General features: G+C 48.1%; 1 protein-coding gene across 1 annotated transcript in view; it reads right to left on the bottom strand.

The window, feature by feature from the left end:
* Positions 1–25,406, bottom strand: part of ACSS3 (acyl-CoA synthetase short chain family member 3) — a 1,135,158-nt gene that overhangs the window by 748,653 nt on the left and 361,099 nt on the right. The gene's annotated exons all lie outside the window — the stretch shown is intronic.

Here is a 25,406-nt window from a genome sequence, read left to right as displayed (position 1 = left end):
CCTGTGTCACTGCACTAAAGATGCTGTGTGACACATAGTAAAAAGATGATGCCTATGGAGTAGGTGAAGCTCCACAGTCTTTGAACACAAAAAATGTTAAACGCACACCAAAACTCATGTAAGAGTGGGAAAAAAGGCTCACGCTCTTACCAGGTGAAAAAAATAAATCCTAGAAATCCAGCAAAGCTGCTGAGAGACTCAGTAGGTAAGGGAAATTAGCCATTCTGGAGAATTCTCTCTAACAGTCAGGTATACGGCTCTGGTGTTAGTCCGTTGTCGCTCATGGTGAACTGTCCATGAGAAAGTGTTTTTGTTGGGAAAGGGGGGGTGAGTTCCTAGGTATCCTACCTGGAAGGATGGGGAAAAGGTGTTACAGAGAAGGGGATACAGCGGCACACCCTCCGGAGTCTCACTTCCATTCCCCAAAGACCCCTCATCCAGGTGATCCTCCCGCACTGGTACACCCCCAGGAACTGGATCCAAAAGCGATGGCTGCGTCCTGGGCACCTGGATGACAGATCCCCAGGGACTAGCGGGTGAGACACCTTCAGCTTTCTCACAGATTGTAAATGGACCTGCCTTCAATATAGAAGCCCTTCATCAATTGCTGCTTATTTGACTGTTTTTGGTGCTTTGGTGCTGCGCTGAATCACCTCTCCCTGTGCTGCACTCCCATTGGTTGCTGAGCGTTTCTTCCATCCAATCAGGGACCGGCCGGCTTCAGCCGGCCCTCTCAGCAAGGCCCATGGGCTGGAACTGGTTTCTTCATCTGCTTCTCAGTGGGAGTGAGGTCCTGTTTCCACCCTCCTGGTCATCTGTTGTTCTCCTGCACATGTGGAGTTTGTGCCTGATGCTGACCATTCCATTAGGTAGGTGCACTTTCTGTGCATTACTGCACCTCTTGGGGAATTATTGAACCTGAAAAATCGAAATTTAAAAAAAAGAAGAAAAAGAAAAATAGAGGAAATTTGCATAATATTGTTGGAAAGGACTGTTTTATTTGGCATTTTCATCGTTTAGCCATTTTCTGAGCTTTCTAATACCTGGAGCTGCGTTGCTATTTTGAAAGCACTCGTTTTTTCCTACTATTGCTGCTTATTTGACTGTTTTTGGCCCTTCCAAGATGGCCACCGTGGTTTTCTTTGTTGTGTAGGTAGGCTGTGCTGAATCACCTCTCCCTGTACTGCACTCCCATTGGTTGCTGAGTGTTTTCTTCCATCCAATCAGGGACCGGCAGGCTTTAGCCAGCCCTCTCAGCAAGGCCCACTTCCAAGGCCCCTGTCTGCTCCCTGTCCGCATCTGGAATGCAAATTGGGGTCCTTCGTGCACCTTAACCACAATGATGCTGCCACCTCACTCCTCCAAGAAATCCAAACTGCCTTGACTTTGCCATCTCCAGAACTATGGGTTAGTTCCCTCCTTACGGACTCACTCCTACCGCCTTTGACTATCACTGTTCTTTCTGCTTGTTGCTCCCATGTTGTCATCCTGCTGCGCAGTGTTTCCTAAAACCCTTTGCTAACATCCGATTCCAAGATTGAAAAAGTCAAATCTTGCTGTTTTTGCTTTGTGCTAAAAAGTCAAATCTTGCTGTTTTTGCTTTGTGCTAAAAAAATAAAATCTTGCTGCCCATTGCGAAATTCTCTGTATTTTGCTTGTATACTGTTTCTTCTCTGTAACTTGCCAGCCTAGTGAACTCACCACTCTCTTGTCTCACACCTACCTGCCTTACCCCCCCCAGTATCTCCATCCTCTCCTTACTTCCACCCCAATGGCGCTTTCGGTTTCTCCTATCTCCTTACTTCCACCCCAATGGCGCTTTCGGTTTCTCCTATCTTCTCCAACTGCTTCTCCATTGACTATCCATCTCTTCTCACTAAGTCTGGTAGGAAGAAGTTCAAAAAGGATATCTTGGCCTCTAATCCTGGTCTTCCTATCGCCAACACTTACTCCAATGATTCCGCCAGACAGACCCTTAACGACATCCTATTTGTCGTTCCTTCGACAGATCTATGGACTCCTCATATGGTCTCTGTGCTCTGCCCTATCTCCTCCTCTCCCATTAATGGTGGCACTTGCTGGGAAGTTCTCATGGCTTCCTTCGACTCCTCTAAAGTCATCATTAATGTCTACCTAAATGGCACTGTCATGGTCCAAGGCCCTCAGGCCAATCTCCTCCTCTTTGATAGGCGCTTCCCTCGCCTCATCAATTTCCTCTCCATTTCCTCCTTTCAAACTGTCCCCTACTCGCCCCCCTTGGCTACCTTGCCCTCTCTCTCCTCCTCCTCTGCCCCTCCTAGGGCTCTTTCTTCTACGCAGGGCGTACCTCTGATCTTGTAACGCTTACCTTAGACTCCTCGGGGACACCACTTGATATTCGGAAACTTCTCAGGGTGCGCTGTTATCTTATCCCAATTGGACTCTCTATCTATACATGAAAACAATTACCACACTCAATAACTAAGTGATTCCTAAAATAGGGAAAAAAGAATCACCTTCAAAATAAACTGTATTCTTCGGTTACCTTAGTTGGTGATTTGGTTAGCTCTCCATCCTGCTTCTGCGCAGGGGTGCGTGTTCTGAAGAAGGGACGTGAGGAGAATGGAATTATCCTTAAACTTCCAGAAATGTCTAAAGGGGTACACTTCCTAACAGTGTCAGACAGGAATGGTGTCACTAACCCTCTAAATGCAGAAACACCCTAATGTGTCTAAAAACTGAAGTGCACAACCCGCAACATTTTTGGTTCCAAAATGCGTAAACTTAGTGTACCTGATGACGACAGAAAAAACGAACACTAATGTTCCTAGAAACAATTCTCCACACAACCCTCTTAACTTCTGTGAGGTGAATATGGTTTGAACATTCACTTGCGCGAAAGAACTAATGTGTGAAAAGCAGTTGCTACTATAGGAACCATTAATCTATAGCGAGAACTAAAAGGGGAAGATACTTGCTGTGAAAACAACAGGGGCGACAGAACTGGGAGGTGCGCCTCGAAAACTCTCCTCACAATAAACGCCAACTGGAAAAGCGTAACCGCCAACACCGCACTGAAGAAAGCCAACTTTACACAGAATTCACAACTTGGGACAGCGGACTGGACGGGAAAAGCTATTCCAGGGCACTACAGAAAAGGGTTTCCATGGAATACTAGGGAAGCTGAGGAATTCCTGTCAGAGGGCTGAACCGCGGTAAGCGTTCGCTGAGACAGCTGAAGACGCGAAGCGCCGTTGAGCAAAGGGGCGGGGCTTAAATACTCCCGAGTGACAGAAAACTAGACTGCTGGCCCACCTAGAGGTTGTAACTACAGGCAGCCATGTTGAGTGATGAGGAAGAGTCAACCTGCCTATTCTTAGACCAGCAACTGTAAGCGGCCAACCAGGAACTCTTGGAAATTCTTTTGCGAGGGAACCCCGTAATCATGACAGTATTCCCCCCCAAGGCCCCTCCAAAACTGAAATTCCCTCTCCCTGGTTTGGATGGGTGGTTGCGGTGAAACATTCTGAGTAGCCTAGGGGCATGAACATTCTCGCAGGGTTCCCAAGTTCTGTCTTGAGGGCCATAACCTTTCCAATCCACTAAGTAGAATAGCCTATTACGCACAATTTTGGAATCTAAAATGGCCTTGACCTCGTATTCTAGTTGGTCATCATCAATGACCACAGGGGCTGGTGCTTCGGAGATTCGTGTGTTTGGAGTAACAGGCTTTAAAAGAGAGACGTGAAATACTGGATGGATTTTCATGTTCTTTGGAAGGGTTAACTTGATGGCCACGGGATTGATGATTTTTTCAATTGCAAAAGGTCCCAGGAAGCGGGGAAGGAACTTTCTAGCTCCCTTCAAGGTCAGGTTTCGGGTGGCCAACCAAACCAAATTCCCCACCTCATACTCTGGTGCAACACTTCTTTTGTCATCTGCAAATTTTTTCTGGGATTTTTTGGCCATGGATAATTGTTCTCGAGCTTGAGCGATGGCTGAGGTGATTTTCTCATGCAGGGATTTTACTGCTGGCATTTCTAACGGTTCAGGTGGATCGTAAGCTGAGGTGCGTGGATGTCGGCCATGTAAGGTGTAAAAAGGACTCAAACCAGTGGAGGAATGAACAGAATTGTTATATGCATATTCGGTTATCCACAAAACATTTAGCCAGGTGTTCTCCAATTGATGCAACATACATCTGAGGTACTGCTCTAGAGTTTGATTGGTTCGCTCAGTTTGACCGTCAGTTTGGGGATGATGACTGGTGGACAAACGTACATCAACTTTGGCCAATTCACAACATCTTCTCCAAAACTTGGCGACGAATTGGCTACCTCGATCAGAGATTATCACCGCAGGAAAGCCATGCAGCTTCACAATATTCTCCAAAAAGGTTTTTGCCAGAACTGAGGCTGACGGCAATCCTTTCAATGCGATAAAATGTGCCATTTTGGAGAACAAGTCCACCACCACCATGATCGTGTCAAACCCTTCACAAGGAGGTAAATCGGTGATGAAGTCCATGGAGATGGTGTGCCAGGGGGTTGGTGGCACACTCAATGGAAGAAGCAAGCCTGCAGGTTTTCTCTTTTGATTCTTATTTTGAGCGCAGTTACCACAAGTTTTCAAATGCTGAATGACATCTTTTCTCCAGGTAGGCCACCAATAAGATCTTTTAACTTTCTCCATGGTCTTTTTGATTCCGGGGTGACCTTCCAAAAGAGCGTCATGATAGTTGGTAACCACTCTTTCTTGTAGTTGAGGCGTGGGCAAGTATAACCGTTCTTGATAAAAGGGAAGACCCTCCTGCACTGTAAAGCCTACTCCTCTGGACTCCCAGTTCAACAATTCATCCTGCGTAAGATGGTTTTGAATTTCCCTTTTTAACTCTTCAAAGGCAGAGTCCGTTGTGTTCATTACTCCCAGGATCTTTTCTCCAGAAATGATCTCCACTGGATTCACTGGCACATAGGCTTCTTCTCCATTACCCATTCGAGACAAGGCATCAGCCTTACCATTTCGCACTCCTGGTCTGAAAGTAATAACAAAGTCATATTCCGCTAGAAAGAGGGCCCATCGTAGCTGTCTTGAAGATTGTGCCTTTGCAGAGCGTAAGTATTGCAAGTTCCGATGATCGGTGAAGATGGTCACCGTGTGTCGTGCGCCCAGCAAGTGATGCCTCCATTCCTTCAAGGCACAAATTATAGCCAAAAACTCCTTATCGGTAATGGTGTAATTTAATTCTGCAGCAGCGAACTTCCTTGACCAGAAAGCTACGGGGTGCAATTCTTGGGTGTCAGGATCACGCTGAGACAATACGGCTCCCATAGCCACGTTAGAGGCATCAGTCTCGACTACAAACGGAAGATCAGGTCTTGGATGTTGTAGAACAGGTGCAGCAGTAAATTGCTCTTTTAATTTCTTAAATGCCTCATCAGCTTCATTAGTCCATTCAAATTTCCTGTTTTTTCGAAGTAGTGAGGTGATAGGATGAACTAGGCCAGAGAAATCAGAAACAAAACGCCGATAGAAATTCGCGAATCCCAGAAAACTCTGAACTCCTTTGACAGAAGTTGGAGCAGGCCAAGACAGGATGGCATCAACCTTTCTGTTATCCATTTTGACTCCACTAGAAGATAGAATGAACCCCAAGAATTCAATCTCAGGGACGTGAAAATGACACTTTTCCAATTTCACATACAGAGAATTGTCTTGGAGCCTTTGAAGCACCGATGTCACGTGCCTTACATGATCCGCCAGGTTTGCAGAGAAAATTAAAATGTCGTCCACATAGACCACCACACAGATGTCCAGTAGATCTCTGAAGATATCATTCATAAAGGCCTGGAAGGCAGCAGGAGCATTGCAAAGCCCGAAGGGCATGACTTGATATTCGAAGAGCCCGAATCGTGTCCGAAAGGCGGTTTTCCACTCCTCACCTTTCTTAATTCGAATGAGATGATAGGCACCTCTTAGATCAAGCTTGGTGAATATTTGTGCCTGCTTCACCTGATCCAGCAAGGTCGAAATAAGGGGAAGAGGATAGCGGTTCTTCACCGTGATTTGATTCAGTGCTCTGTAATCTATGCAGGTTCGCAAATCCCCTTCCTTTTTGGGCACAAAAAAGAGAGGAGATGCCACCGGTGACTTGGACGGTCTAATAAACCCATTGGCCAGGTATTGATCCAGATAAGCCTTTAGATGAGCATTTTCTTTTTCAGTGAGGGCATAAATTCTGCTACAAGGAAGCTGAGCCCCTGGAATGAGATCAATTTGACAGTCATAGGGTCTGTGAGGGGGCAAAATTTCTGCCTGTTTTTCTTTTTGGAAAATATCCTGGAATTTTTTGTATTCTACTGGTAATGAACCTATGAGACCCAAGGTGGTGTAGATAGTCATCTCAGACTGCCTGGCGTCCTTTGGACCTTCTGCAGAAAAACACATACTTTGGCACTTGGAGTCAAACTTCAATGTCCGGGAACACCAATCGATCACAGGGTTATGCTTCTCCAACCAAGGTATTCCCAAGATGATCTGGAATTGAGGAGCTTGAATCAGGTCAAAAGAGATCCTCTCCCTGTGTCCTTCCTGGCAAAGCATTAAGAGGGGGTCAGTGCACTGGGTCACGGGACCTGACACCAAAGGTGTACCATCCACTCCGGAGACGTTTTCAGCTTCCAACTTATTCCTCAAGGGGAATCCCAATTTACTAGCCAGATGTTGATCCATGTAGTTGCCAATGGCCCCACAGTCTATGTACGCAACCAATGCATGCCTCTGTGTGGGGTTATTGTGGCAAGAAAGGACAATAGGACACACGAAGTGTGAGGTCGCTGCAACCTTTTCCATGCTCGACAAGCGGACCTCTAAACTTGTCGGGCACTGGAGTTTTCCGCCGTCTGTTCTTTTTTATCCGGATTGATTCCTCCTAAAGGCCTCCGTGAAGGTTTTACTGGACAATCCTTTAAAAAATGACCGGCCTTGCCACAATACAAACACAACTGCAACTGTCGTCTCTTCTCTCTCTCTGCTTGGGAAATTGGGCCTCGAATTCCGCCCAACTGCATGGGTTCATTGGGAACATCTAATCCTGACTTCGACGTTGGTTCTCGGGAGCGGACTACAAAGGGTCGACTGTCCTGACGAGCTCGATCCGTTCTCCTATCCTGAAGACGATGATCCAACTGGATTGTCAGGTCTATGAATTCTGTGAGACATTCGGGCGGATTGACAACTTGAGCGAGAACATCCTTCAGCTCACTGCGCAGACCACGATAAAACAGTGTCACTCTCTTTTCTGTAGGCCAATTAGTTTCTGCCACTAATCGATTGAAAGTAGCCACGTAAGCAAGCAGCTCCTGATTGCCCTGCTTGAGTGACAGTAACTCATTGTCCAATGCCTGACCTTGTGAATGGCGAGCAAACAATTTCTCTAACTCTCTCTGGAATTCTGAAAAGTTCTGCAACACGGGATCATCCCGATTAACCAAAGGAATGGACCAATCTGCTGCATGACCACCCAAATAAGACAACACGAAAGCAACCTTTGATTGGTCAGTGGAGAAAACCCCAGGTCTGCACAAAAAATGTAGTCTACACTGATTTAAAAACACGGCAAACCTTTTCGGGTCCCCCGTGAATCTCTCAGGAGGGGCTAAGGGAATATTTCCTGGAATTACCACTTGGAACGGAACTGAGGGCGATGTAGAAGAGGAAGCTTGGGCATTACCTTGGGGAAGGGGAACCTGTCCCGCCTGATTCTGTAATAACTGGCGAGCCAACTCTTCAGTTCGTTCCCTATTGATTCCCAGTTCCCTTCTAAGAGCGCCGGTTTCGGACCGGGCTGCATGGACTTCAGCTCTAAGTTCTCCCAGTAGTTGAGCTAACTGATCTACCTCAGAAGTTCCCATGATGCCCAGGCGGAGTATTTTTTATGACTGGCTTCGCGTTCTGTAACGCTTACCTTAGACTCCTCGGGGACACCACTTGATATTCGGAAACTTCTCAGGGTGCGCTGTTATCTTATCCCAATTGGACTCTCTATCTATACATGAAAACAATTACCACACTCAATAACTAAGTGATTCCTAAAATAGGGAAAAAAGAATCACCTTCAAAATAAACTGTATTCTTCGGTTACCTTAGTTGGTGATTTGGTTAGCTCTCCATCCTGCTTCTGCGCAGGGGTGCGTGTTCTGAAGAAGGGACGTGAGGAGAATGGAATTATCCTTAAACTTCCAGAAATGTCTAAAGGGGTACACTTCCTAACAGTGTCAGACAGGAATGGTGTCACTAACCCTCTAAATGCAGAAACACCCTAATGTGTCTAAAAACTGAAGTGCACAACCCGCAACATTTTTGGTTCCAAAATGCGTAAACTTAGTGTACCTGATGACGACAGAAAAAACGAACACTAATGTTCCTAGAAACAATTCTCCACACAACCCTCTTAACTTCTGTGAGGTGAATATGGTTTGAACATTCACTTGCGCGAAAGAACTAATGTGTGAAAAGCAGTTGCTACTATAGGAACCATTAATCTATAGCGAGAACTAAAAGGGGAAGATACTTGCTGTGAAAACAACAGGGGCGACAGAACTGGGAGGTGCGCCTCGAAAACTCTCCTCACAATAAACGCCAACTGGAAAAGCGTAACCGCCAACACCGCACTGAAGAAAGCCAACTTTACACAGAATTCACAACTTGGGACAGCGGACTGGACGGGAAAAGCTATTCCAGGGCACTACAGAAAAGGGTTTCCATGGAATACTAGGGAAGCTGAGGAATTCCTGTCAGAGGGCTGAACCGCGGTAAGCGTTCGCTGAGACAGCTGAAGACGCGAAGCGCCGTTGAGCAAAGGGGCGGGGCTTAAATACTCCCGAGTGACAGAAAACTAGACTGCTGGCCCACCTAGAGGTTGTAACTACAGGCAGCCATGTTGAGTGATGAGGAAGAGTCAACCTGCCTATTCTTAGACCAGCAACTGTAAGCGGCCAACCAGGAACTCTTGGAAATTCTTTTGCGAGGGAACCCCGTAATCATGACAGATCTGTACCCCTCCCCGGAAGGTCTTTAAGGCTGGCAACCTTCTTCATATTGCCACTCTCAACTCTCGCTCTGCCGTCAAACACTCCTCTGACATCTGCCACCTCCTTGAAGAACTAGACCTTGATGTCCTTGGTCTTACTGAGACATGGTTCACGGCCGGCTCTGTTATGAGCTTCAACACTCTCCTCCCTGATGGCTACAAGATCCTCTCAGCACCCAGATCCTCCCGGTCCTGGGGGCGGGGGGCCCTGATCTTTCCTGAGTGGATTCCTGCCTCTATCATTCCCACTCAGTCCTACTTCTCTTTTAAATGCCTTGTCTGTAGGCTATCTCTCTCGCCTACCCATTCTCTTACTGTGGTTACCATCTACCGGCCACCTGGTCAAATCACCTAATTTTCTCTGAGTGGGCAGACCTCTCCTCCTTCCTCCTGGCCTCTACCACTCAACTCCTCCTCCTCGGTGACCTAAATATACATTTTGACTCTCCTTGCTCCTCCTCTGTACTCTTCCGTGACCTCTGCGACTCCCTCTCCCTGTCCATCCTCCCCTCTGGCCCGACTCACTCGCCAGGGCACACACTCAATGTCTTGATCTCCTCTGACCTCCCCCTCTCCATCCCTCTGACCACTCCTCTCTCCTGGAGCAATCACTTCCTCCTCTAATCCTCATCTCTCCCTCTCTTCCTCCCAAGCCAAGCCTACCCCAACACTGCCACCTACCTTCTCGGACATCCAGCCAATGAAGCGTGTGTCAGTTGAGGCTTTTGCTGCCACTTTCGCCCCCCCCCCTTTGGCTGTCTCTCATCCTGATACAGCCCTGTCTCTGCTCTACTCTTCAATTTCTGATATTCTTGATGCTCTTGCCCCTGTCATGAGGATCCGTTTGAAGTCCAAAGCCAAGTGTAATTCCTGGTATGACCCTGACCTAGCTACACTTAAACGAAGGTGTAGGGCAGCTGAGAGGAAATGGAGGACTTCCTGTTCATCCTCTGAAAAACTGGCCTGTCGCCTGCTACAAAGGAAATACCGACTCTCTGTCCTCACCAAGAAGAGAGTCCATATTCAAGCTCGTGTCTCGGTGGCATCTAACAACTCGGCCAAACTCTTTAAAATCTGCAAGGAGCTGGCCAACCCTGCTGCAGTCTCTACCCCTCCTGTTGCCTCCCAGGCTCTTTGCAATTCCCTTGCCTCTCACTTCATTTAAAAAACCCAGGATATCCTGTCCACCCTCTCCACCCACACTCCTCCTCTTCCGTCTCCATCTGTGCTTGCTGACCCTCCTCTAGCCACCCTCCCACCATCCTTCTCGTCCTTTCCTCTTTTCACCCCTGACGAGGTTGCTAGACAAGTCCGATCTATGAAAGCCTCTTCAAAACAGGTTCATCCCCGTTCCTCTAAAACAATCAAGGACCACATTGACACCCTCGCTCCGGCCCATGCTGATTTTTGCAACCACTCCTTTGCCTCTGGATCTTTCCCCTCCCCTCTGAAGCACTCCTTTGTGCATCCTCTTCTCAAGAAACCCACAGCTGATCCTTCTTGTCCAGCTAACTATCACCCAATTTCCATTACTCCCTTTCTTGGCAAACTCCTAGAAAAGTTGGCCATCTCTCAGCTTAACCTTCGTTCCAATTCTGTTGGCTGTCTCCATGACCATCAGTCTGGCTTCAGAGCTGCCAGAAGCACGGAAACTGCTCTCCTAAACATCCGTGAAGATCTGCTCACCAACCTTGACTCTAACATTCCCTCTGTCCTCATCAGCCTCGATCTCTCTTCTGCCTTTGACACAGTCAACCATACCATCCTGCTCAACCGTCTCCGTGAAAACCTGGGTATCACTGATCAGGCTCTGGCCTTGCTGACCTCTTTCTTCTCAGATCGACCCTCCCAGGTCCAACTTGGGTCCTTCCTTTCATCTGTCTACCTGTGGTGTTCTCCGGGGGTCTAACCTCTCGCCCTGGCTTTTCAACCAATACCTGGCAACTCTCGCCCACTGCATTGCCATTTTCTGCTCAAATTTCCAGTGCTACGCTGACGACACTCAACTCATTTTCAGGCTGCCCTCTGCCACCTCCTCTCCCTCTCTCATCTCTGATTGCCTAACTGCCATTCAAGATTGGTGTGCCGCCAATGATCTTTGTCTGAATGCCAGCAAGACTGAGATCCTCCTCATCGGCACATCTTCACCATCCTTTCCCCTCACTCTCTGGTCGGCCTCCCATGGCCCTCCTCCTACCCCCACCTGCGAAGCTAAGAACCTTGGGGTCATCTTTGACTCCACCCTTTCCTTCTCCGCCCACATCTCTGAGGTCTCTAAAAAGTCAAATTTCTGACTGTACCTCCTCAGAGGTACTCTGCCTTCCCTCTCCTTCCCCCAGAAGCTCATGGTATCTCAAGCTCTGGTTCTCTCTAGCTTGGACTATTGTAACAGCCTCTATCTAAATCTACCTGCCTCTACTCTCCGCCCTCTGCAACTAATCCAGAACAGGACTGCAAGGCTTGTCCTTGGCCTCAAGCCCCGAGATCGTATTTCTCCAGCTCTGAAATCTCTCCACTGGCTCCCAGTGGATGCAAGCATTAAATTCAAAACCCTCTGCATTGTCCACAAGGCTTTCTGGGGTCTGTGTCCAAAATACCTTCAGCTATCCCTCCGCAAATACCTCCCCTCTCGAGCTCTTCGCTCCTCTACCTCCAACTCGCTCAGGGTCAGTCGTTTTTCTAAGAAACGTGCTGGGGTAGATCTCTGTCTTGGGCTGGGGCCTCCCTCTGGAACAGCCTCCCTGCCACTCTAAAACTTGAGGAGAACCATCTCCGATTCCGGAAGCACCTCAAGACCTTCCTCTTTTCTTCTGCCTTCGCTCCCCCTCTCCCCTGCTGATCTGTTCTCTCTTGGTACCGTGCACCTGGCCACCCTCTGTCTTTTGGGCCAAGGTACCTGCTCATCCTGCCACCCTCCCGCACTGCCTCCGGGCCACCCCTTGCACTGGGGTCTGTATCTGTACCCATACAGACCCCCCTTTATCTTCCTGCACTTATCAGACCTACCCTGTTTGCTGCCTTAAAGCTAGCACTTGCAAATTGCTGGCTGCATTACCACCGTTTGTTGCCTTTATTATTTATTGTTATTTATCCGTTTCTCCTCTGCTTCGCACTTTCCACCTCCCCCCTCTCCCATGCACTTGCGCGTTCTCAATGTCACCGGGCCTAGTAAGATCGCTGTTTTGTTCTCCCCTGTTCCCCTCCCTTGCCTTGTCGCGCTCTGAAACACTTGTGTAAGAGCGCGATAGAAATAAAATATCTATCAATCAAACTGAGAATCTGATTTTTGTTGGAGAGCCATTCCCCACAAGCAGATCCTGTAAGCAGGAAGGCACCAATCCCAGCCACGGGATGCTTAGGGACGAGCGCAAAAGAGGAACGTGATGATGCAGGCTACAGCTCATGCAGATGGGTTATCGAGAGCCAGCATCAGGGAAAATAAGAGGCGGGCGGGATAAATTATCCTTCTTCAGCTCTGACCCACCCCCGCCCCCACTCCAGATACAGGGGTTGGAGATTGAATTAATGAAATGATGGTACTGGTGGTATGATCTTCGGTCATGCAGTTTCAGGAATAGGAATTATAAAAACAAAGTATATAAATAAATTGTTAAGAAAGATAGCGTCTGACATTTTGGTTTGCTAAGCAGACGGCAGAATAGAAAAGCAAGTACGATTACTCGGTCCTAGAGTGGGCAGATATACTGGAGAAAGAAAGAAAGGAAATAATACAACCTATAAAAAACTATACAGTAGATTTAACCAAAAGCAATTTTACCTAAGGAGAAGTGATCAAATTTACTTGACCGACAATGGTAGGTAATGTGGTATATGTGGAGTGCACAATAGGTGGGGTGTGCAGTAAGGGTAAAAGGTAGGGTAGAGAGGAGTAAAGGAGGGTGCGGGGGTCTCCCCCACATTATAAATATATAAAAACGTTTTAAAAGTTAATTTTGATTGTCAGTAAAATATATTCAGTCACTTCTCCATTAGGTATACTATTTTCGATCAAATCTACCCCATCCATAAAAAAGGCTAAATTAAAATAACAGACACGGCTTGGGGAAAACCAGCAATTAGATGAAAAGCTCAATTGATTTATATAAAGGGTGTAGCTGGGAGGGAAGAAGAAAGTGGAATTGAAATTAAATAAGTATGTAGCAAGGAGAGCTAATAAAAATAGGTTAAGGTGATTGTGAACAGATCTGCCTTGAAAAAAGGCTTTCATCAACCAAACTAAGAGTCCGTTTTATTGGCGATCCGTTTCTCCACGAAGATGCTGGCACAGACGCTGTACACAGCGAACATGTGTTGTGTGCTGCGTCTCAGCCGGCTCCCTGCTTGCCCATACATGTTGAAAATAATGTAGTGCACTCTCCAAAGACAGCAAAGGCATGCCACGCATACACTTGCCACATTAGCATATGCTAATACTGTCACTGTACTCCTGATGCATGTTAACTGCCGATTGTGTATTCACTCACATTTTCAGCGTCATCTCGGAGATGAGTGGATTCGGTTGTTTATGTGGCTGTGCTCTTTGAATCTTCAAAGCCCGTTGTGTAAATAGAAAATCAAAGCAATACATTTTCCTTGCATGTTTAACTTTTCTGTTGTAGTGTTGTTTAAACGTTGTATATGGTGACGCGTGTGTGTTTGGTAATGGATGCTCGTTACTGTGTATTATTTCAGACTATGGCCCTCATTACGACCTTGGCGGAGGTCCATGGTGCAATTTGCACCATGGTCCATGGCGCTAAGCTGCCAACTCCGCCATGGGGGTTGGCGGACTTACCGCCCCATTCCGATGTTGGCGGGGCGGTAAGTCCCCAATCCCCATTTACCCTTCCCCATTCCCATTCCTGGCCCCATAGGGCATAATGGGAGTGGGGAAGGCGTTAATTACGCCACCGTAAATTACGGTGGCGTAATTAACAACAAGGTCCCTTAGCGCCATGGATTTTAACGCCTGCAAAAAGCAGGCGTTAAAATCACCATGGCGCTAGGGGAGCTCGTACTCAGGCGGTAAGGTACGCCATGCTTTACGCCGGCGTAAACCCCTTTCCGCCAGGGTCTTAATGAGGGCCTATGTATTTACCGTGTTGTGTTTTTGTCTGAAGTGACGTTTCAGATACTGTACAAAGATGGTTGACACGTTCTATCACCATTATGACAAGGGAAGCGTCATGGGCCAAAGGTTTCAGTAGGACATTTTGTGTCTCTGAATTTGTTTGATATAGTCACCACTCGTGAGGTGTTCGGTGAGGGGCGAGTGTGTGCTTCGCAGCCTTTGAACAGTGTGTTTTCATTCTAAAGCAACGAGGCAATTGCTGGACGTGTGGGTTAGGAACAATAGGATGTGCAATTTGATAAACTTAAATGTTCTGATGCTAGGCTAGAGGTGTTAGTGAGTGAGGTAAACCATCACAGAGATACATTGTATGGCCCCACTTGCCATAGGATTGCTTTACTATTACAATACAATTTGGGACAGTGTTTTAATAAAGGTGAACTCATTCATGAAGGGCTTCAGAAAGGGCCGATACGGCTGAGCACTCTCCTCATGGCAGCCAAAACAAACTAACTGTCTGGATCTGTTTTGAAGCGGATTCTTTACTGTTACCACGTGCAAGCAGAGTCTCCACCCCCTCTTCCCAGAAAGCCATATTATCTGGAGCGGGCGCATTCACAAAGGGCTTCAGAAAGGGCCGATACAGCTGATCACTCTCCTCGTGGCTGCCAAAACAAACTGTCTGGATCTGTTTGGAAGCGGATTCTCTACTGTTAGCACGGTATATTTACTTCCTTGGACAGAAAGAAGAAGTATGTATGGACGTTTTTACAATTGGCCACTTATAACCATTACCTATCTCTGTTATTTTAGTACAAGAAGAGTCTCCGCCCCCTCTTCCTACAAAGCAATATTATCTGGAGCACGCGCGCTTCAGAAGGGGGGCCCCGGGGGGAACGCGAAGCGTTTCCCCCCGGGGAGTTTTTTGGCGATGCACATGGCCAGCGAGTGGCCGTGGGGCAGAGCGCCTCCTGGGGGGGTATTTAAGGGCTCAGGGAAGGTTCGGGAGGCAGGCGACAGTTAGGACTTGATGATTGTACAGGTCCCGTTGCCCGCTCCCGAGCCTTCCATGTGTTCCCTGGGCCTAGTTGGCGGTGTAGTGCAGGTGAGATAGGGAATTTAGTAGCGGAGGGAGGGTAGGAAAATTAAAAAAAAAAAAAAAAAAAAAGTTCGTTTTTTGTTTAAAGGGTAGGAGGGGTGCCGTAAATAAGACACCCCTCGTCTTACCGGTTTCCCCAGGCTTCCGTGTAGTTAATTTGGTGGTGCGCGAGCGGGGGGCTTTGGGCTCCGTTTTCTTCGGTTGGGGAAGAGGTTTATTTCCTCTGAAAACCGCGGTTCGTGTGGGCGTAAGGGCCGAGGGGGGAGCGGAGCGTCAGTGGCTCGGCAGCGTTGTCCGCGGGGCTCCTGGGAATTATTCCCTCTCCGCCTGCGAGCGTGGGTCCGTGTGCGAGGGCGTTTTCTGCAGCGCTCGCTCGCGTAGGGGGCTGTGCGGCGCGTTTAAAGGAGCTGCGTCCCGATTGTTGCTTCTTGGAGTGCGGTGCGCTCGGGACGCGGCCAGGGGGCAGTGTGGGCCTGTTAGCAAGTGCTAACTAGTGCAGGCTACGGGACGTTCAGGGCTCCTGCTCTGGGAGGTGGTGGGGAGGGAGAGGGTAAGGTGCTAAGGGGTAGTTGGGTAGTTACAAAAAAAAAAAAAAAAAAAAAAAATATATATATATATTTCTAATTCATAATTTTCAATTTAGCAGCAGGGAAGGACAATAAAAAAAAAAAAAAAAAAAAAATTCTGTTTAGGCAGGTTAGTTTAAAATTTGTTGCCTTTATTAATTGGCACTATTAGGGAGACTTCTTTCAGGGATTCACCTAGGTGTGTGTTGATTGGGGTTTTTTGGGGGCGCTTTGCTCCTTCAGGTTTTTTGAGGTTTTCAGGGCCAATAGGGCTAGTCCACGGGTCGGTCCCGGCTCGGGGGCATTAGAGTATTTAGGGCAAATTTTGAAGGGGTGATATTTGCTGGGCACACACATTTTAGTGTGCACAATGACAGGCCGGGGGGCGAGCAAGAAGGGGCTGGTGGATGCCGGGGCCTTGAAGAAGGCCCTGGAAATCATTAGCAGGGCCACTAATGCCCAATGGGAAAGGGCGGTAGGGGAAGTTACGGGAGAGGACGAGAGCGGTGGGGGCCGGCCGCAGCGCAGAGCGGCGGCAGACGGTGCATTGGCGGCGGTGGTGGCTTGCACCCCTACGGCAGGGAGAGGGGAGATTTGGGAATCTAGGGGCAGGAAGATGAGGAGGGAGATAGACAGGAGGGCAGATGGGGGTTTAATGAGTTCAGGGGGTCAGCCAGAGAGGGAGGAAGGGTATGATGGCGCTAAGGAAGAGGGGAGCGCTCGAGAGGGTAGGGACCAAGGGAACACCAGTGGGGGCAGGGGTGGAGGGCAGGTGGGAGTGGCAGGGCAGAGAGGAAGAGGGGGAAAATACCTGCAGAAGAGCGCAGGTGGGAGAAGGAGGGAGAGGTCCTCGTCAATGGAGGGGGGTAGGGTGGGGCGCGGAACGGCCTCCCCGGATAGGAGGAGTGGGAGCGGAGGGCGCTGCACAGCCCCCGCTGTGCAGATGGAGGGTGAGGGTCTCGGTACGGCCCCTCCTCGGTTAACGCAAGGAGAGCCTAGAGGGCGCAGCACAGCCCCTAGCAACGAGGATGTCAGGGTGGAGGTCGGAGCGCCTCGCCCAAGAGAAGAGGACCAGGCAGAGGCTCCCACAGCCCCGCCGAGAAGACGTCAGAGGAGTGGCGGGGCGGACGCCCCGGGCTCGGAAGAAGATCAGCAAATCATCTCGGGCAGGAGCCCGCATCCTCAATGGTATTTAAGGGGTGATGAAGTTGATTGGGAGGAATACGGGGGGCGATGGGAATTTGAGGATTTCAGGGCGGAAAGGGAAAGGGCGGAGGAGAGAAGAAGTTCAAGGTGGGACAAGGAAAGGGAAGTACAAGAGGGTCGGGGTGAAAGGGGTCAAGGAAATTATTGGCTGGGCGATTGTGCTGACATGTTTTGTCCCCGCAGCAAGAGCCCTCTAAGAATGGAGAGGAGGAACACCGGTGTGGACGCCAGGCCGCAGGTGGCAGGTGTGGAAAGAGGTCAGCGGGAAAGGGAATGGTCATCTGCATGGCAGAGAGGGGTTACAAATAGGTGGACAGGGGAGGAACGGGCTGGTTTCCAAGGTGTAAGGAAGGAAGTTGGTGTGCAGGCCATTGGAGCCGGAGGGGTTGGAAAGAGCATTTGCTCAGTGGAGATCCAAACGGACAAGGTGGTGGAGCCATTGGTGCTCGAAGTACAAGCCGGAAAAGATAAGGAGGGTGAAGTGAGAAGAAAGGAGAAAAAATGGCCATACATGGGGATAACAAAACCATTGGGGGCGCACTTGATGGCAGCGTCCAGGGAGAAGATTCAGGCAGGGGAATTTGTGGATGTCTTTAAATTGCTCCATAGGGAAGTGAGAGCAAAGGAGGGGTCTAAGGAGGAAGAGAGGGAACTGGCTTCACGCCCAAGGGTCCCGGTGACTATTGAGAATTGGACGTCAGCGTTTATTATTTATGCCAGTGTGTACTGTGAAAAATTCCCGGAGCGTTGCGTGGCCCTGCTTAAATATATGGACGTAATTAGGAAGGCTTTCACGAGTTTTGGGGGTTTTGCCTGGGTACGCTATGATGAGGAATTCAGAGCGAGAATGGCGGAGGACAGTGAGGCGGTCTGGGGGGAGATAGACATGGATCTTTGGCTGCAATGGATGGCTCCAACAAGGCCTGCCCCGACATTGCACACAGCAAGTGGGCTGCCTGTGCCTTACCGGCCCTTTCTTGGTCGCCCCGCCCATGAAGGGGTGGGGGGAGGAGGCGGAGGACAGCCCTCAACTGCATGTTGGGCGTTCAATAAAGAAGGCTGCACGAGGTGGATGTGCAAATTTAAACACGAGTGCAGCAGGTGTGCGGGTCGGCATCCGGTTACAGATTGTTTTCAGGCAGGGGACAATGGGTCAGGGCGAGGAGCGGGGCAAAGAAGTGGGGGGGAAGGACCGCATACCAGGTAAATTGGGGTGTGCTGGTAGGTCGGGCTCAGTTTAAAGTAAAAGGAGGGGGGGCACAAGGTTTGAGGAAAGATTGTTGGGGGCAACTTAAAGGGGGGCAGGAGAAGGGTGAGGAGGAAGACGCGTAGGTAGGGGAGGGCCGCAGGGGGGATGTAATGGTGGTAATTGTTAAGGGGAGGCAGCTGTCGTTTGGAGGGCATGGACGACGGTGGTGAAGCCCTCACGCTTGCCGCACGACAAGGTGAGTAGGCTTCAGGCTGCATGGACGGAGGTGCGGGAGCGCCTCTGGTGCAGCAGGGGGAAGTGAGGAGTTGGGTCTGCATGGACGGGGGTGCACTAGGGCCCCTGGTGCAGCTAAATTAAAAAAAAAAAAAAAAAAGTGGAACAGAGAAGCGAGGTGCCGGAAGAGGAATTTATGTGTAATGGTCTGCATGGACGGGGGCGCAGGTTTGGCCCCTGGTGCAGCGGTGGAGAGGAGTAAAGGAAAAAAAGGGGGCCTGCATGGACGGGGGTGCACTAGGCCCCCTGGTGCAGGTGGGAAACAGGTGGTAATGGACGCTAGTAGCTTGAAGATGGTGATATGGAAGGAACTGCATGGACGGGGGCGCAGGTTTGGCCCCTGGTGCAGCGGTGGAGAGGAGTAAGGCAAAAAAGGGGCCTGCATGGACGGGGGTGCATTAGGGCCCCGGGTGCAGGCGGGAAAAAGGTGGTAATGGATGCGAGGAGCTTGAAGAGTTATATGGAAGGGACTGCATGGACGGGGGTGCAGGTTTGGCCCCTGGTGCAATGGCGAGAGGAGGAATAAACTAAAGGGCCTGCATGGACGGGGGTGCACGTGGGCCCCCGGTGCAGGGGGGACAATGCAGGAATGTAAAGGAATAAGCTGGGCACAACAAGTGGAACAAATGGTTTATTGCTGGTAGGGGAGCTGTCTGCGACTTGTTTTTACGTGGTTATTGTTTGGGGGCTTTCAGGGTTTTTAAGTTGGTCGGGGGAAAAGGGGGGGTAGGGGGACTGCAGTGGGAAGATGTTCAAATTACAGAAGAAGGTTTAGACATCAAGATGAAGAGGTCCAAGACGGATAAGAAGGGAAGGGGCTCTTGGTTTCGGCTGGGTCGTGGGAGCAAGGTTTTATGCCCAGTTTCCAGGTGCTAGGGGTATCGCGGAAGGAGTTGGTGGCAGTGGGAGAAAAGGAAGAGGATTTCGGGACTCATTACTTTAGGATGGGCGCAGCATCTGAGGGTGCCGGGCTGGGTTTTTCAGAAGACAAGGTGAAAAGATTGGGACGTTGGAGGTCTGGGAAATATAAGGGGTACGGCAGGGAGTTTGATAAGGGGGATGTTGAAAAGGTGGGTAGGACTTTGTGGGCCAACTGTTGTTGAAATATTTTTGACTTGTCAGTGATTTTGTATTTTCTTTTTCAGATGCTGCGCGAAAGGAAGGGGAGTTGGCGCAAGTTTTGATTTGTTGGCCATTCAATTGTTAAGTGGGCTGGGAAGGAAGTGGAAAAAAGGGGTTGGGAAGGTAACAGGGGTGCAGTTACAAGGAAGTGGTGGTGAGACGGCACGGGTTGGGGGGCCTGCGGTGGGATCAGCTGCTTCCTATATTGGCAGGGATGAGGGAACGCTTGGGGTTCCAGAGGTGGTGATTCGGCATGCAGGGGAGAATGACCTGGTGAGGGATACGGGTGGCTCTTCTTGTTTCTGGGCTGGGAGACTGGGTAAAAAGTTTGAGGTAGAAAAGTTGGGGGGGGGGCAGAAAGAACTCCTCGGGGGAGGGTTTTTCTGGTGCCGGGGGCATGGCCCCTTTTGATGTGGGGGGAGGGAAGCACAATGGGGGAATAACACGGAAAAGGATGGGGTGGCGCTGTTTGCACAAGCAGGTCACCCCGGGGGAACAGGTATTGAGCCTTGAGGGGCATGGCCCCTGGGAGAAAGCGGGACGCCTGGAAAAGGGGCAAGGAGACGGTAGGATCCAAGGGATCATTAGGGAGGAATTGGGTTATTTAATTATTTAATTGTTGGGGGAAAATGAAAATGTTTAATTTATTTAAGTGGTGGTTAAAATATTCCTTTAGTTTGTTAGGCCATGGAGCCAGTTAAGCGTTTGATTGTAAGCTTTGGCCTGTCACATTAAAGCGACCTTTTCCACTTTTAAACGAGTCTGGGTTTTTGTGCATTAAGCCAAAAGGGGGGCCCCGGGGGGAACGCGAAGCGTTTCCCCCCGGGGAGTTTTTTGGCGATGCACATGGCCAGCGAGTGGCCGTGGGGCAGAGCGCCTCCTGGGGGGGTATTTAAGGGCTCAGGGAAGGTTCGGGAGGCAGGCGACAGTTAGGACTTGATGATTGTCCCGCCCTCCCACCCCTTTCACTTCGTTAGGTTAGTGTCTGGGTATGTAATATGGGGGGGTCCATTGTTCATGGGATTATGCAGGGGGTTTGTTAGATGACAGGGCGGGTTCATGAGTTTTGGGGTCTGTTAGGAAGGTAGGGTTGGTAGTTTTGTGTGACAGGTCAGGGCATTGTGAAAGTGTGTGTAATATATGTTGCTGATGTGGCAGGTCAGGCTGGCTGCAGGTCATAGGAAAGGGGGAGTTTTGTGTAGAGGGGAGTTTGAAGGGTGTTGAAGTGGGTCGGGGCGCCGGGGGCATGGCCCCTTTTGATGTGGGGGGAGGGAAGCACAATGGGGGAATGACACGGAAAAGGGTGGGGTGGCGCTGTTTGCACAAGCAGGTCACCCCGGGGGAACAGGTATTGAGCCTGGAGGGGCATGGCCCCTGGGAGAAAGCGGGACGCCTGGAAAAGGGGCAAGGAGACGGTAGGATCCAAGGGATCATTAGGGAGGAATTGGGTTATTTAATTATTTAATTGTTGGGGGAAAATGAAAATGTTTAATTTATTTAAGTGGTGGTTAAAATATTCCTTTAGTTTGTTAGGCCATGGAGCCAGTTAAGCGTTTGATTGTAAGCTTTGGCCTGTCACATTAAAGCGACCTTTTCCACTTTTAAACGAGTCTGGGTTTTTGTGCATTAAGCCAAAAAGGGCTGATACGGCTGATAGGGCTGGAGGGTGAAGAGGTGGAGCAAAGTACAGCATTTGGGTACCCTTGTAATCTGTTGTATTATTCACGTTGTGTTAAAGTTGTGGGTAGTAAATGGTAAATCTGTATTGTAAGAATTGGTGAGGCTATTGATAAGGTACATGAAACACCTAAACGCTCTATGCCCTCGGTCAATCTGGCAAGAAGTGCGAAATCAACCACACGTGCAAAAGCGATATCATTAACAGCAGATATAAGGACTTTTTATCCCTAGCAACCCGTTGCTTCGGTTCCAATTGTGGTTCAATCAGAGACAGTCATACCTTTGATTCCATCTGCAAATTCACAGCTAAACACTGACATTCTATCCAAGGTGACTCGCATTGATCTATGTACTCCATCAGATTCCCTGTTAGTGGCATTTGCCGAATCAGACTTGCTGGGGATTTACGCCCAACCGTTACAAAAATTGTCCGAAGTCAAAGCATGGGTGCATGGAGTATATCCGACTCTAGAATCAACAGCAGATCAAATCATATCTTCAGACTTGGATGATGTTCAGGCTCCTCCTCCAACTGCAATGACGGGCAGTGTGTCGCCACGTCAACAATCGAGTGTTTCACAAGAAAGCAAGGGCTGAAACACGTTTGAACATCTCTCCCTATCACCTGTAATGTTTTCCCATTCTCCTGGGGAATCTTCAGTTCTCTCAATATCTTGCACCCAACCAACCCAGAGAAAACTGACAGCCCCCACCCCCTTACATACTCAAGAGGGTTTTGGCACCACCCGCCTCATTGTTTGCGGAAATTTCATTACAGGCCATGAACACAGCTCTATTCTTGCTAGCAAAATTATATGAAAGTCTGGACTTATTGATCAAAACTTTTTGCTAAAAGAACTGTTAGAAACTAGGTCATCACGCACATGCACGGCATAAGCAGCAACCTTGACGGATGCTCTGCCAAACACGCATGCTCCGGTGAGTTGGATGAAAGGGACAGATGACAATGAAGTAATCATTCAAACTACCTTGATAAACGATTCAGAGAAAATTCTCCCTGCAAAAATTCGAACTAATTTAAAAAGCAAAGTAATTCAACTCAGCGAGAGCAGTTGTTTGGCGGAACGTGCCAAGTCAGATAGAAAAGTTTTGGAGATTTCTGGCTCAGATGGTGGAGCTGCGGTGATGGAAACCGTGCCTGTGCTTAATAGAGGTAGCATAAGTTTTAAACCTACTTTCACTGCCCAGGGGAAGAAAAATCTGCACCAGTTAAAAACTTAAATGGCAAAATAAACAAAAAGGAGAAAACATCAAAGGCACAAACAAAATCAAACTTTTGTTACATTGTTCACTCGCTGACCTTACCCAGCCAGAGAACGAAGGAAGCGGGGTTGGCGATAAAGAAATATGCTGCGTTATGTAAGAATAAAATTGCAGTGGGATTGAAAGAAAAGAAATTACACATCATTGCTGCTCCACCTGTTGTAGATTTGTCCTATCCACCACTAGATGAAGTCTAGTGATAGAGACACACAGCAGACAAACAATTTAACGACCCACGCACCACCACCTGACCGGTCTTCTGAGATGCTTCAAGATGCATGTTGGAGTACAGACGAGAGGAAATTCAAAAATCTATTAAGCTATTCCTAGCTTGTCCTCCGCCAGTACAAAAGCAAACTGAACGGAGTACAGAGGCTTCTGTGAATAGTTCTTGAGTTTGCAGCCTCCCATACCGCTCTGCACAGGAGGAGCAACGCAAACCATCAGGGCCCATAACAGGGCTGAAACAACATTCCGTTACTCCTCCTTTCAACAGTCGCAGGATAGCTTCTAGTGCCTTATCACATAGATCAATCAAGAACAATAAACAAACTACTTGCAACTCAGTGACACAGTACAGCTTTATTTTAGAATGTCGAGGTGGTGATTTTCCAGTATATGACCTCAATAGGACCTCTGTTCTAAATATTATGGATGAGATACCGAGCTTGCAAGATATAACCTCTGGTGATGCACGAATAGAATTTTTACATCACTATGATACTTTGGTGGTAAAATTGTGAATGACATCTGGGGTTGTGAGAAACTTCATATGGCAAGCCAGACAAGAAATTTACCAGATGGGCTTTCTGATACTTAATCCAGCTGAATCGCTAGCTCCAAATAATGCAATAATGCCTCTCAACCAGGTATCTAACCAGAACAAACCATGGTTGTCTGCACCTTTAACAATTGCATATACTCAATCCAATATAACACAAAACACGAGCTATAACTCTGACCAATGAGCACCCTCAAATCAGCAAACAATAACAACTTGAGACCACATTTGATTGAGTTTGCAAATTGGCCTCCTGGAACACACGTGGCCATAAGCATTTGACATCGTCCTCTCGGGTTACACTTTCTGATTATGACATAGTGTTGCTCCAACAAGTATGGTTGTCTTCCCCTCCAATTTGAGACAATCATGTTATAACATTGGTACCTGCCCGCGCTTTGACAAGGGGGAGACCCATGGCTGGTTTAATGGTAGCAACTAAATGTTCTTCGGGTTTTGTTGTAACCCCCTGGGCGGCGCCTAATAGCTACATGCAGCTAGTCAGGATTAAGGCTAAGTCCGTAGTTATTGCTTGTATAAATCTGTACTGGAATCATCTAGCTATTAATGATGCACAATTGTTCGAGGACATGGATCTGATGCTAAACCCCTTAATTGACAACGATCAAACAATCGATCATATCGTCATGGCAGGGGACCTTAATATGAAATGTCTCACTAATAAGGGGTCGAAACATCAGAAATCTGTAAAGTAATGGACCCAACTAATGAAACAAAGGGGACTCTTGATGACCAATGGGTGCAGAAAAGATGATTACCCACAAAACACACGTGGCAGAGAGCTAAATAAACAGCTTTAATCGACTACATTTATGTAGATAACAACCTATTTGCCACAATGAGAAATTTCAGAATTATAGAACAAAATGTGAGTGACCACAATATTAACGTGGTCATGGCCTCAATTTGACAACCAGAACACAGCTGCCTATCATGACCAGCATCTTGCGATATTGACCAGGGGCAATCGATTTAAATGGACTCCATCTAACCTAGATGACTTATTAATGTCTATTTCTTATCCGCAGGATATTTTGTATCCCAAAATCATTTGGTCGGAGGGTTTATATGTAGCTGCACTTCAGATTTTTAAAAACAGAAAGCAACAGCTGGTTAGAAATACTAAACTACAGTCACATACATTTGATAAAATCTTACAAAAGACAGACTAAATTGAGAGTTGATATCTACCACCTGCCATAAAAATTCGAGAGACCACTAAAGTTAAAAACAAATATGTTAACTGGAACAAACAGAAAAGCTGAGATGTATATAACTGATGCTCAAGTAATGCTGAAGACACTTGCATCCAAAAACTCAGCCATGATATGGGGTCTCATAAAGCCTGCATATGTTGCTAAACAATCCCTGATGCAAATTCACAAAATACCGGAAGAGGTCTGGGTGGATTATTATAACTCCTTGTATGCTAACACCCCCTGTGCCTATCACATTGCACCTAGAGCTCGTAACCATCTTACTCAGCTATGCATAAGCAAAGTAGATATAATCTCACATATCATGAAACTCAGCTCTTTGAGAGCCCCGGAACAGATGGGTTATCTAATGTTATGCAGAGAAACCATCTTGAGTCCTGGGCTCGAATTCTGAGTGTGATATTCTTGCAGGTAGTGCAGTTTCAACGGATTCCCCATACTTGGCAGAAGTCGATTATTGTGCCAATGTATAAAAAGGGAGGTAGGCACTGTCCTAAGAACTGCAGTCCTGTGGCACTTCTAGACGCGCCAAGTAAACTATTTGCGCAACTTGTTTTGATAGAATTTAAAAATTGGACTTAAGATCAAAACCTTCATGACCCCTTTCAATCAGGCTTCATGCCTGGTCTGGGGACGTCTATTAACCTGCATGTCCTACACTCGATTAAGCAGCATGAATGGCAGATGAAGCAACCAGTGTTTACAGCATTCATCGACTTTGAAACTGCTTTCGATTTAGTGTCCAGAGAGCTTTTGTTTTATAAACTATCAGAAGCCAAATGTCCTGCCCACCTTCAGCACTGGAT

This window comes from Ambystoma mexicanum, chromosome 12, assembly GCF_040938575.1.
Source record: "Ambystoma mexicanum isolate Mex_15411 chromosome 12, UKY_AmexF1_1, whole genome shotgun sequence".
NCBI lineage: Eukaryota > Metazoa > Chordata > Amphibia > Caudata > Ambystomatidae > Ambystoma > Ambystoma mexicanum.
The sequence above is the reverse complement of the archived record's forward strand: the minus strand, read 5'-3'. Positions and strand labels throughout refer to the sequence as shown.